Raw genomic sequence first — 12,174 nt, 5'->3', positions numbered from 1 at the left:
TTGACTTGCACGTTCTAGCAATTAAAACACAGTACGAAACCCCCAGCGATTTAAACTATGATTACTGCGTGCAATCATAACTATCTTTATGTTTCCCAGCTTTATCTCCCCCTTTCTATGTTTCCCAGGATCATGAAAATTCATATATTCATATATATTCATATAAAACACATAAAGCCTGCGCGTAGGTATCAGCCTTGGTCAATTTCTTGATCAGATATTGAAAAACGCCTTTAAGTTTTTTTACAACACAATGCAGCGAAATCCGAAGACGCATTGTACAGGGATATCGTGCATACTATGGGTTTCACCGACAGCTGAGATCAAGAAGACCGCACGAAATTTGAGAATTATCGCACATTGATTCGCCCGGTGGTCCACCATGGACATGCTTCTTGGACCATTCGAATGGAGGATGGAGACGCTGTGGGCTTGTTCGAGCGGCGCATCCTCTGGACCATCTTTGGCGGTGTGTTCGAGCATGGAGCGTGGAGGAGAAGGACGAACCACGAGCTTGCTGAGCTGTTCGGCGGACCGAGCATCCTGACGGTGGCGAAGGCTGGGGCATGTCATGCACCACCAAGAAGGTGTTCGACAGCGACCCCCAGTTCGGTATAAAGCGGAGGGGAACACAGCGAACTCGATGATTGGGCCAGGTGAAGCTAGACCTATAGGAGATCGGGTGTCTACATGGATGGGAGGCTGCAGCCAGGGACAATGAGCATCCTGGAGAATGATTGTTGACCGGACCATGTCACATCGACGGGCTCTATCGTGAGCAGGCCAACAAGAGAGAGAGAGAAAGAGAGAGAGAGAAAGAGAGAGAGAGAGAGAGAAAGAGAGAGAGAGACATAGCAGGTTCAGTCAGTACTACGTATGAAAGCATGGCTCATTCGGGGCATGAATCCATGACGGGCATGTTATTAAGTCGTACGAGTTGCCGACTGTACCACGGGACACGGCCATAGCTTGTCGCTTATTAACCTTAAAATCGGTCAACTAACTATCTCATTTTGAATGTCTTTTCCTTTTTATCTTTCGTATGGTGGTGCCATCTGGCATATGATCTTTGAGCGTATGGCAAAAAACAAGGCGTATAAAATTTCCTTTAATTAGGAGTATTTACTCATACTGCTTCACGGTTCCCGTTTCTTAGTTTAAGTCTTCAACAATAATATATCTATTTAGTTCTTATTATCATCAAGGTACAATCCTGAAATCAGTTTGTATTAAAAAAAAATCTTCCTTTTGGCGTAACGTTCTATGCCGACATGCCGGCCTATAAAAGGCTTTCAAGACTTATGACAGAGCTGTGTTCAAGACTTATCTACTTTCGTGTACCCCCATAATCTCTTTTTATATTCTGGGATATATCGCATTCTTACTATCATTTAAATTGCTTGTCCCTCTATATTCCATTCTAAAATTTACTGTTGAGATAGAGATGAGATATTCATAATTGAGATCCATGAAAGGTCCATGAAAGAGAACAGGTTGATGCGTTTAGAGCAAGTTGACAGAAAGTCATGGGAAAATGTTGACAGTTAAATTAAACATTGTTTATTGTTTAGCAATGGACGTTGCTATGGAGCGAATGGGAGTCTTTTTTTTACTATTTTGAACTCATTAGATTGCATTAGTTGTTTCATGTTACTCTCAGTGTCTAAATAAAAATTTCTTTCTTCAGGAAGAAACAGGATTTCTTTTGCCCTGATAGAACATATGCTTTTCTGTTAAGCTTCACAAGATTGTTGCAAACGGTAGTGATTCGTGATCAAAGAATGGCAAACAATGTAAGGGACTATCAACCTTTCTGAGTAAACTGCAATTACTTGTCTTTTTCCCATGAATGATTGGAAGCAAGAAATTTCACAAATGGAATCTTTCTTATAGTGATTTTTTATAATAGTCTTATCATACTATCTTAGTAGTCTTATCATACACCAAAACAAAGGATATTAAATTCACCAGCTATTTAAACTTTAAACCATAATGAAATAATGGATTAAATGTGTTGTGGACAGCCGTACCGACACCTGGACTTACCGTGGCAGTTACCCGGCGCTCTAGCACCAATCGAACACGACATCGAACATGAAAAATGTATGAGATTTGACATGTTTGTCTTGTTTGTTTTTTTGTGTCTGACAGTGCACCACCATATGATTATATGGGTTTGTTCTAGTCGGATGTCGTGTTCGATTGGTGCCAGAGTGCCGCCTTACGCTCTTACCACAGGTCAACGCCCGAAAACAAAATGCAAAATGCCTGTGATTCCCCTCAGGCCATAGTTTTTCACGATGAACATAGCGGGTAATCACAATGAAATGCATTCAATATATTATTCTGATACGTTTTATAATCTAAACAGTTGTGGTATTTAAATTCCTTTCTTTTGTTGTACAAAAAGCCATATTCTGATTAATTTTCAATGAAATATAGCATCAAAACACAGCCTGTCGGACGGACGGTGCAACGGTACAATAAGAATAAGAACTGCTGACCGCGATCGGTCGCCAACGGAGGACCGAAGAACTGCTGACGCGATCGGTCAGCAATAATTAGAACTGCAGACCGCGATCGGTCGCCAACGGACGACCGAAGAATTGCTGACCGCGATCGGTCAGCAATAATAAGATATGAATTAGTTTCAATAAAATTTGTCATTTCACAATGAGTATTATTGGTCTTTAGTCGGCGTGACCTGCGCCTCTGTAAAGAAACGCGTCGCGAGGCTAGCTTCGCGCACAGTTTACTTATCGCGACAGTTTATTGTTTTTATTTATTTTTTGCCTCGATCGGAAATTTGGGATTGTACATGCGTCTCGTAGATAATAAGGAATAAATGTGAAAATAAGAAAAATTAATGATTTCTTAGTTTTTGTCCTCAAACATGTCGAATTACACAATGAATTATACAATTATACAATAAATTCACGAAATCTAATATTCAAGCTATGTTTTACTCCAAACAAGAAAAACAATAAACAAGAACTTGCAAAGCCCAAAATATATTTTTAAAGTTAATTTAATCGAAAAATTTGGTAGAAACATTAATTGAACCAATTAAAAAAAAAACGTATACAAAGTTTGAATCCTGGGGATCAAACGATAACTGACGAAATGTCAAAATGCTCTAAATTCCACCACCTGATCTTTTAAATTCATCTTGCAACCTAGCACCGGGCTTTGAGAGAGAAACAAAATATAGAACAGCCAGTAAAGGTTGACCCCGAGGTACGCTATTAATGGAGACCGAGATGCAATCGCGTATCTTGAATTTCTACGTAAGTCGAATCTCGCAGTTTCCAGCCAAATAACAGCTAATTTTCATATAATTTTACATGTAATGCAAACTGTAGAATTGTTAGCCTCTAAATTAATTCTTTGATATGATTTTTAATGGTGATAACAGTGTTGTACCTTTTTGAATAATTTTTACCATGCATTATTTTGCAATTGACAATTGATGTGTCAAATCAATACAATTTACTCAAAGAACTGTCATAGGGGCCATTCCGTTTGAAATTCGTAGCAAGATCTATTAAGGAGAACAAATCAATGCAAAGCCCGTTGCTAGGTTGCCATTTTCAGCTCGCTTTTGACAGTTTCATAAAAAAGTGTTTACAAAAACTCATGTTTCACTCATGAATCACTAATGTTTGCAACGGTCCTGCTGGAAGAACGAAACGTTTAACAGGCATAAAATAGCACTTTACATGTTCCAACTGGGTAACAGAAGTCCTATTTACCTTCAATTAAACACTGAGAGTAAAATGAAATATCGAATCGGCACACACAAGTACAATATGCATACCGTCTTCTGCTTATAACCCGGCGACGAATGATAAAAGAGATCCTTGGATTGTATCAGCCATGTAATATTCTAACTCGATTCTACCTCTTGTAATATTCTAATAGGAAATGAGTGCAAAATGTTGAACAAAACTCTTATTCATTCCATAGCAACGTCCATCGCTAAACATAAACAATGTTCAATTTAACTGTCAAAATTTTCCCATGGCTTTCTGTCAATTTACTCTAAACGCTTCGACCTGTTCTCTTTCAAAGACTTTGATTCGTAGGCTGAAATTTCAGCCTGTCAGCTGTATGCATTGTATAGCAGTTTTCGAGCAGCTATCTAATTGAGTATAATATACAGGTGTGCTTATCCTAAGGTGTATGACTTTAGAAGGCTGATTTTATCGCTTCTGCTTCTTAATGAAGATTTTAAGAGTGTTTTGAGTATTCGTCAAGCCTCCAGAAAGCTTGTTTGAACAAAAGTTTTCACCCATCTTGTCAAAAAGTGATATTCAAATTTGTTTATAAAAACATGCTATGAGACCACTTCGACTACATGCACTTTGATTCTGGATTCCATCACCTGATTTCTTTAATCCACCTTGGGATAAATGTAAACAACACCGTGTTTTCGAGCAGGTACTCGAATCTAATTCTAGCTTTTAGGCTAGAATAACCTAGACTGAAAATCGCAAGCTAGTTTTTTGTGAGGTTTTGTATGGATTGTTTACATGATTTCAGCCTCCAACTGTCAAACTCCATACAAAAATCTGACTAGAATTGTGAAGGACACCATATTCTGAAAACCGCGTATCTCCTAATCCGCGTATAAGCGGGACCGCGTATCTCGGGGACTACTTGTACGTGCATGCGAAATAAAATAATGGCAGAGCAGAGGATAAGTAGACAAAGAGAGAAAGTGTGCTAGTGATACTACGCGAGCAAGAAAATGTTCAATTAAAAAGAGAGATACAGCAAGCTGATCAAACTAGTCTAGTAAACGGGCTTGATCTTCTGTTTCATAGATTGCACACGCTGCAACCGTGTTTGCCTTTCAAGCCAAACTGTCCAAGAAGCCCTGCAGTAACGCACCATAAGTCGTTGCTAGGGTTTGTACTAAAGAAGAAGATAAAAGATAAATATGGATCCACCCAAACCAATTACCTACCTGAATTGAATAATGGAAAAGAACAGCACGACTACCAAACAATGGTAAATTAAAAATAACAATGAATTCCACATTTTATTGATCTTATAGAAGCTCTTCCAGGTGAGTACGGAAATGTAGATACACGACGCAAACCAGCACTCCTAATGAGCACGAAACAACTAGCAACAGGAATATGATCAGCATTACTTCGACCGTCAGCTGAACGTAGCTCGTTGTTTCTGGTAGCTCAGATTCCTCCGTGTTTAATGATGTCGGATTTTGCTTGTGTGCGTGTTTGGAAATGGTTGCACCGAATGGCATTTGGCAACGCTTAATCGAACGGAAGGTACTCTCAACCTCATGGCACCGACAGGGTTCCTTTTTTCTAGCATTCCCGCCGTGCACGAACAGTTGATCTATCGCCGTCGCTGGTAATGGAAGCTGCTGTACAATCTTCCGGTTCTGTTCCGGTGTGTTGCGTCTGTTCACAAACAACCAGTATGCCACATTGCCAATCTTTTGATCCTTCACTACATTCAGACATTGCGACAGTAGCAAATAGTTGTAACCATCACCTTCCAGCTGAAACTGATGACTGTACGGCACCAAGCATGCCGGTAGGTTCATCAACGAATGCTGTTCCATTTGGTCGAGAAAAACCTCGTAACAATTACCCACCTTCGAGAATTTGGCTACATACGAGACGCTGAAATGATCACATCGCATGTTGAGCAGCAGCACACGTTTTTTTGAACCTTTTGTCTGCGTACTGGGCGGTAAAGCTGACGAACAGTGCAGCGACAGCTCCATACAGTGCGGCTGAATGTCGGGAATGGTAAAGATGGAGAGTCGCTTGTTGTACTTCCGCACAAAGGGTTGATATACGATCGATGATAGAAACTCAGTGTCAAAGGCTCCACTGGCGGTACGGTTTACTAGCGGTAAGTTTTGATCACAGTACCAGCTGCAGCTTTTTTGGACGTTGTTGCAATTGGAAAAACTGGCAAACCACTGGGCGAATACGTTTGCATCCAAGATAATCAGTAACAAAATCGGCACAAACCTTACCGGACGCATGATGTTTGCGTACTGCCGAGTTGGACGAGGTAATGCCGTAATAACAACGTGCTCGCCACGCAGTCATTATTAATTCGTTATTATTGCATTTAACATGAAGCCTAAAAGCAATACCATCACTTATATCGAATATGTGACGCAACGGTTCTAGTGACCGTGGTGTAGCAATACTTCGTTGATACGGGAATGGAACCGAAACCTATATAACCTTTGGCGGATTAAGCCTTTCTGATGTATCGAGCAGGAAGTTTTATGAGAAATTCTATGCGAGAGAAAGATTGCAAAGTTACTTGCGAGCAGGGGGTGGGTTTTTTTTTCGGGCCCCCTCGAGACGTATGGGTCCCACGCGGCCGCTTAGTTTGCGTACTGCTTAATCCTTTGTTCCTACCCAATACTCAATACTCTCAATTATCCATGTAAGGGTATACGGGGAAACCCAACGCCTTGGGTGGATGGATTGCATGGCTAAATTGAGAGGGGTCAGATGATTGATCTTCAAGACGCTACTTGACAGTGTCTCGCTATGAAAAGGACTTACGATTGAAACGTGGAACGTTAAACTGCAGAACTCTTTCATTGGAACCCACGGTGTCGAGATTGTAGCACTTCTTTGCACCTTGGATGCACCAATAACGAAAAGTAGCTCTCATATACGCAGCTAGAGACGGAGTTCGACGGATTGGCCAACACACTACGTGACCGGGGACCGCGCCTCCAGTCAAAAACAGAACCGCCGCGATGCCCCTTGTAGACTACTGACGTATGCAGGAACACAGCAGCCAAACTAAAGATTTGCCGCTTACCACGTGGAGAGCGCATGAAATGGTTCGACGAAGAGCGCAGACGAGCACTATCCGAGAAGAATGCAGCACGTGCCCGCATGGTACGGCATGAAACCCCGTCAGAACGTGGAGAACTATAGACAACTCAGAAAACACCAAACCAGGAAGGTACTCGGAGTGGAAGGTTATCGAAAGGTGCAAGTGCTACTTCGAAAGACACCTGAATGGAGCAGAGACAAGAAAGGCTGGTTGAAGTGGCAGTACAAGGCAACCACCTTAGCAACAGCACAGCAGCAACAGCGACAGCATTGATGCAGTCGAAGAGGTGCCCCCGCCACCTCTGGATGAGATTGTCAGCGCCATCGAGCAAATTTAGAGTAATAAGTCTGCTGGCAGCGACCGGCTGGCGGCCGAGCTCTTCAAGATAGGACCGGAGGGACTTACCGTCGAAATGCATCAGCTGAGCAGGAGGAACTACCGGAGGAGTGGAGGCTGGATGTCAAGATCATGTCCCAGATCCTGTTATGAGCCCCTTGCTACAAATTTCGTCGGCAGCTACCAAGCAGAGTTTGTTGAAGGCACATCCACCACCGACCAAATGTTTACTCTACAGCAGATACTCCAGAAGTGCCGAGAGCGCCAGACCCCTACACACCACGAAACTATAGACCGGAATGAGCTATGGAACATCATGCAGCGGTACCACTACCACTTCACTGGGAAGTTAATATGGCGGTTAGAGGCCACTATGAACGGGGTGTTGTGCAAGTTGAGAGTACCAAACATGATGTCGAAATCGTTCGAATCTCACAGGGGTCTGAGGCAAGGTGATGGACTCTCCTGTCTACTCTTTAACATTGCCCTAGAAGGTGTCATTCGAAGCGTGGGGCTAGACAACGGCATCCGTGGCACGATCCTCTATCGGTCTCTCATATTTCTTGACTTCGCGTATGATATCGACATCACCGGTAAGACAACAGTTGAAGGTGTGTGAGGCGTACAACCGACTCAAACTCGGAGCAGCTAGAATTGGATTGAGAATCAATGCGACGAAGACAAAGTACCTGTTTGCTGGAGACTCATATATCGGCATCGGCTCAATCTGTATCAGATATCGTAAAAGCTCTAAAACATTTTTATCGGATCGGAAGAAAGGTCAGCCAAGGTGCAAAACAACAGAATGAGCGAAACAACAATTGATGCAAACGTCAACAAACCCTGCAGGAACGTGTTAATTAAATGGCATTCCATGTAGAAGATCATTCACTATTTTGTTTCGATGTTGAGATTGTGTTCGTTTCCAGAGAATTTGAGTCTGTAAACGATGCCCAAGACACACACAAACACAAATCCTTCCGAAAATCTCGTTCCAAGCTGGGTCCCGCTGGAAGGGTAAATTTTCCGCCAGTTGACGCAGACTAACCATTTCACAAAATAATACTCTTTCCCCCGTCCGTGCCGGGAACGTGTTGCCCCAAAGCAGATTCTTGTGACATAGTTTTCTTTTTTTGCCATCGCTTCTTTCTTTTTTTAGAAAGCGCTAATCACGATATACGGTGCTAAGCCGGTAACTTTAGCTCCCTCCTCGCACTTGGTTGATATCACAAACAAGACGAGCAAGCGAAACTGGCTGCTTTATAGGGACGAACCCTTACCCTAAAGGCGGGCAGGAGTGAGTTAAGAAAGTCAGCTTTGTCAGCGGCAACACGTGGCATACCGCTACGTCCGACTTTTGCGTCTCGATAATTAAGTTGTCCTTTCACACTGCCGATGCTTCGAAACCGAGAAGGTTGCGTTTATCGAACACTCTCACACACTAAAACAGTAAAACAAAACAACAAAAAAAGCAAGCTCAAAATTTCATTTTCTTTCTCACAAGAGCAGAGTTTGACGCTGCGGCAGGTGATTGCGGAACGGCATTAATGAAGCGACTGGTACAACTTTGCTACTCCTGGGCCGTACGAAGTGAAACGACGAGTGGGCATCGCAAGCAAACCACCAACCCAAACGGAATGTCGATCAATGTGGCAGGTTACTGCAGCAGCAATGTAACGTGCTTTTTACATTAAGGGTATGCTTCTAATGCTTCGTTTGCGGTTCGCTTTCACGCTCATTTCTTCCGATGGCGGTGGTGACCGTTTGCGGTTAGTTAGGGCTTTGAATAATTCATTAGCAACATTGTCCATGCCGTTTTGGGTCGGTGAGCAGCCGCACAAAAGAAAAAGAAGAATTAAGGAACGGAAGCAATCGAAGCACATTCTCGGGTGGAAGAATTACTTTATTAATGCTCTATTTGTTCCATTTGACGGGAATCATCGTACATTGGGAAGAGTTTTTTTCGCCTAGAGGAAAGTACCCAGGACAAGTTATTACTACCAAATGAAGCTTTATTGGGACTAATTGTTTACTTACAGAAATACGTGAATTAGTTTGAGGTAGGGTATAAGTAAAGTGTATGATAATTTATTATTGTTTGATTTCAATACGTTAAAGGAAAGGAAAACAATGCAAGTAGAAGCTCAGCGAAAGAATAACTTGAATTATTATATGAAAATATTAAAATAATAGAAAAAGGGAGTTTTTATCCTTTGTCATTCCATCTTGTACAAAGATAAGTAAGGCGATGTAAAATCGATATAATTGTTTTTATACTATTATGTACGCACACGAGTTATAAAAATCACACTTTACTCGTAGACTATTCTATATTTAATCGTACGGTTTGCAGCTGTTCAAAAGATGTCAACAACGCTAGCAGCTAAGGATTATACTTTTTTTTGCACTTTTTTCGTTATTATTCGAGGCAAATAATATATCAGCGATCAGTTCATCACGATTCCTATCAACCGTAGCGCACTATGCTCGTATACATAATCGAACAATCGTTCTACGGCCATTATTCTATAAGAATAGATCCCAAAACCAATCCAAAAGCCCCGCTCACCGACAGTGCACACCGGCGTCGATATTGAGCTCCACGCCAAGTGCGCACCGAATCTTATAACAAGCATTTCTCATATTGTACTGATTCTTCCGATGAAATGCCCTTCTTTGTGCTAGCGCACGGCACTGCTTCCCGGGATTTGATAATGCAATCGAACACAGTTAGTATCAAGTGGAAAGAACCTTCATTCTTCACACGGTACGCCACACGCTCGTTCACAGGATTTTTGACGAAAAGAACATGAGGGTCGGTGGATAGATTCCTTCGCAAGACATTCGTTGAGATCTGGTGAACTTTGCTCACATACACCCTCCAGTATCTGTGTGAATGTTTGTGTATGTGTGTGTGTTTGTGTGTGTGTGTGTGTGTGTGTGTGTGTGTGATTGAAGAAATGTATTGTTCGAATTGCTTCGTGAAACTAAATCGAAAACTTTATCCATCATCTTTCGTCTACGCACAACAAAACCGTTCACCGTGTGTTTGATTCCGCGAGGGCTGTGTTTCCCCGAACACGATGAGGCGTTTGAGGCGGACGGAGGGTCCGTAAAATTGGGCACAAGTGAGGTGCATTATCTACCGCTGTACGTCACCGTTCCGTTCCGGCCTGTCGGTTTTCCCGAGAGACAGCGTGAGAGGAGCGAGAGCGTTGCCAGCATGACAGACTGCCGACGGTCGGACTGTTCCGCCAAATCGGGCGAAGGACACCGTACGTGCGGCGTTCGGAAAATTGTATCCCTAAATTCCAATCATATATTCAATATTGATTTTGCAATTCGCAAATTTTCATCCCCAGACAGGGGACAGTATAGAAAGTGTCGGCGATGGTGAAGCTGGAAGCGTATCGGGGGAAGCTGGAGCGGGCCCATATTAACGTCAATGGGTCACCGTCGCCCACCGTCATTATCAGGTCGGACGTTGCAAAATCGAATCCTTGCCCAGGGGGAAGCGATCGGTGTGTCCGGGGGACGGAAAAATGCTTTATGTTTCGCTGCACACCACTAAAGGGATAAGTGCGTACGATAACTTTATTCCAGGGATGGACAATCAGTTGTTAATAAAGAGAAACAAATACATGCTTTTAATTTAATTTATTAAAAGTTTCCCTGCAGAAGAACTCCACTCTAACGCGATGGCAGAAACATGATCTATATCATGACGTGTAAACTGTTAAATTTATCCAGTATATTGTGTAAAAGGCACTAAAGGTCTAATATCAATCAGAGCTCCACAATATTGTTATTAAAAATAGAAAACAATGAAAAAATAAATAATAATAATAATAATTAACTAAAAAAAATTAATTTATTGGATGCTTACATAATTTATATGTTTTATTTTAGTTTAAGTTCTTATTTTTCAATATTATTTTATACATTGTTTTTTCATTACAGATACCAAATACCATTAGCTTCATTGCTTCTAACCTCATTAAACTCGTTCGATCTTTAGTATTCGTATTTTCACCATCAATGCGTATGTAATAAATAAATATATTTAAAAAATTTCTATCCTTGACATAAATAACCAAATAGTGTAACTAATATTCTTTTAGATTTAACATTTAATCCAAATGCTGTTGCGGCCAAACTTGCTCATCCCTGTTTTGCTGGCGTAAATGCGCCGGCGAACGTTTTTGCAACGTTTCTCCGTACCTTCCAACAAAAGCAGTAGAACTCTCCACACTCTCACATACACACATACATTCTGTCCCCAAATTCCACCTCCCTTATCGGGCGGGGATTGAATCGATGCCAATATGCCTAAATTTAACATACTTCCTTTTTGTCTACCCAACCAATTACCCTTTCGCCATTCCCCACGAACGGAAGTCCTTCGCTAGCAACGATTCCATCAATCGAAGTTTTCGCGTTCGATCCGACCCGATCGGATAATACAATTTTAATTAAAAACATAGTTCCTTCCGCACCTTTGCACACGTCCCCGCTGCCGCCGTTTCACCGCGCTCGAAAGGGACTGAAAAACTTTTCCAAAAACACACATTCCCCCGCATACAAGCACGCGCGCACGCATATAGGAATGTAGGCGCGCGTGAAGGATACTTCAAACTAACCTGCACACTCACAATGGCGTTCGGTCAATATTTAATTTAATTTTGTGCCTCACAGAGTCACGCATGCTGAGCGCAAATGTTCGCATGGGCGCATGGGACGCAGCGTACTGATGGCATTCGGAAAAATGCGCCATATTGGTACACATACAGGAAAATGCTCTTGAAATGCCGCTTCAGTGTTTGAGTACCGATCGGCACGGTGCACAAGTTCAACTAAAAGAGAGTTAGAGAAAGAAGTGGAGAGGAGGGAGGGTTCTTGTGATGTTCTTCTTTTTTTTGTCCTGCTCTTGTGTTTCCACTCCACATATTTGCTGCATATTTGCTAGCTAAGAAAGCGATAAAATGCCAC

At 42.1% G+C, this 12,174-nt stretch overlaps 1 protein-coding gene across 4 annotated transcripts in view; it reads right to left on the bottom strand.

The window, feature by feature from the left end:
• LOC1273907 (lachesin) overlaps positions 1-12,174 on the bottom strand; it is an 80,996-nt gene that overhangs the window by 49,975 nt on the left and 18,847 nt on the right. The window lies entirely within an intron of this gene.

Source organism: Anopheles gambiae, chromosome 2 (genome assembly GCF_943734735.2).
Source record: "Anopheles gambiae chromosome 2, idAnoGambNW_F1_1, whole genome shotgun sequence".
NCBI classification, from domain to species: Eukaryota; Metazoa; Arthropoda; class Insecta; order Diptera; family Culicidae; genus Anopheles; species Anopheles gambiae.
The sequence above is the reverse complement of the archived record's forward strand: the minus strand, read 5'-3'. Positions and strand labels throughout refer to the sequence as shown.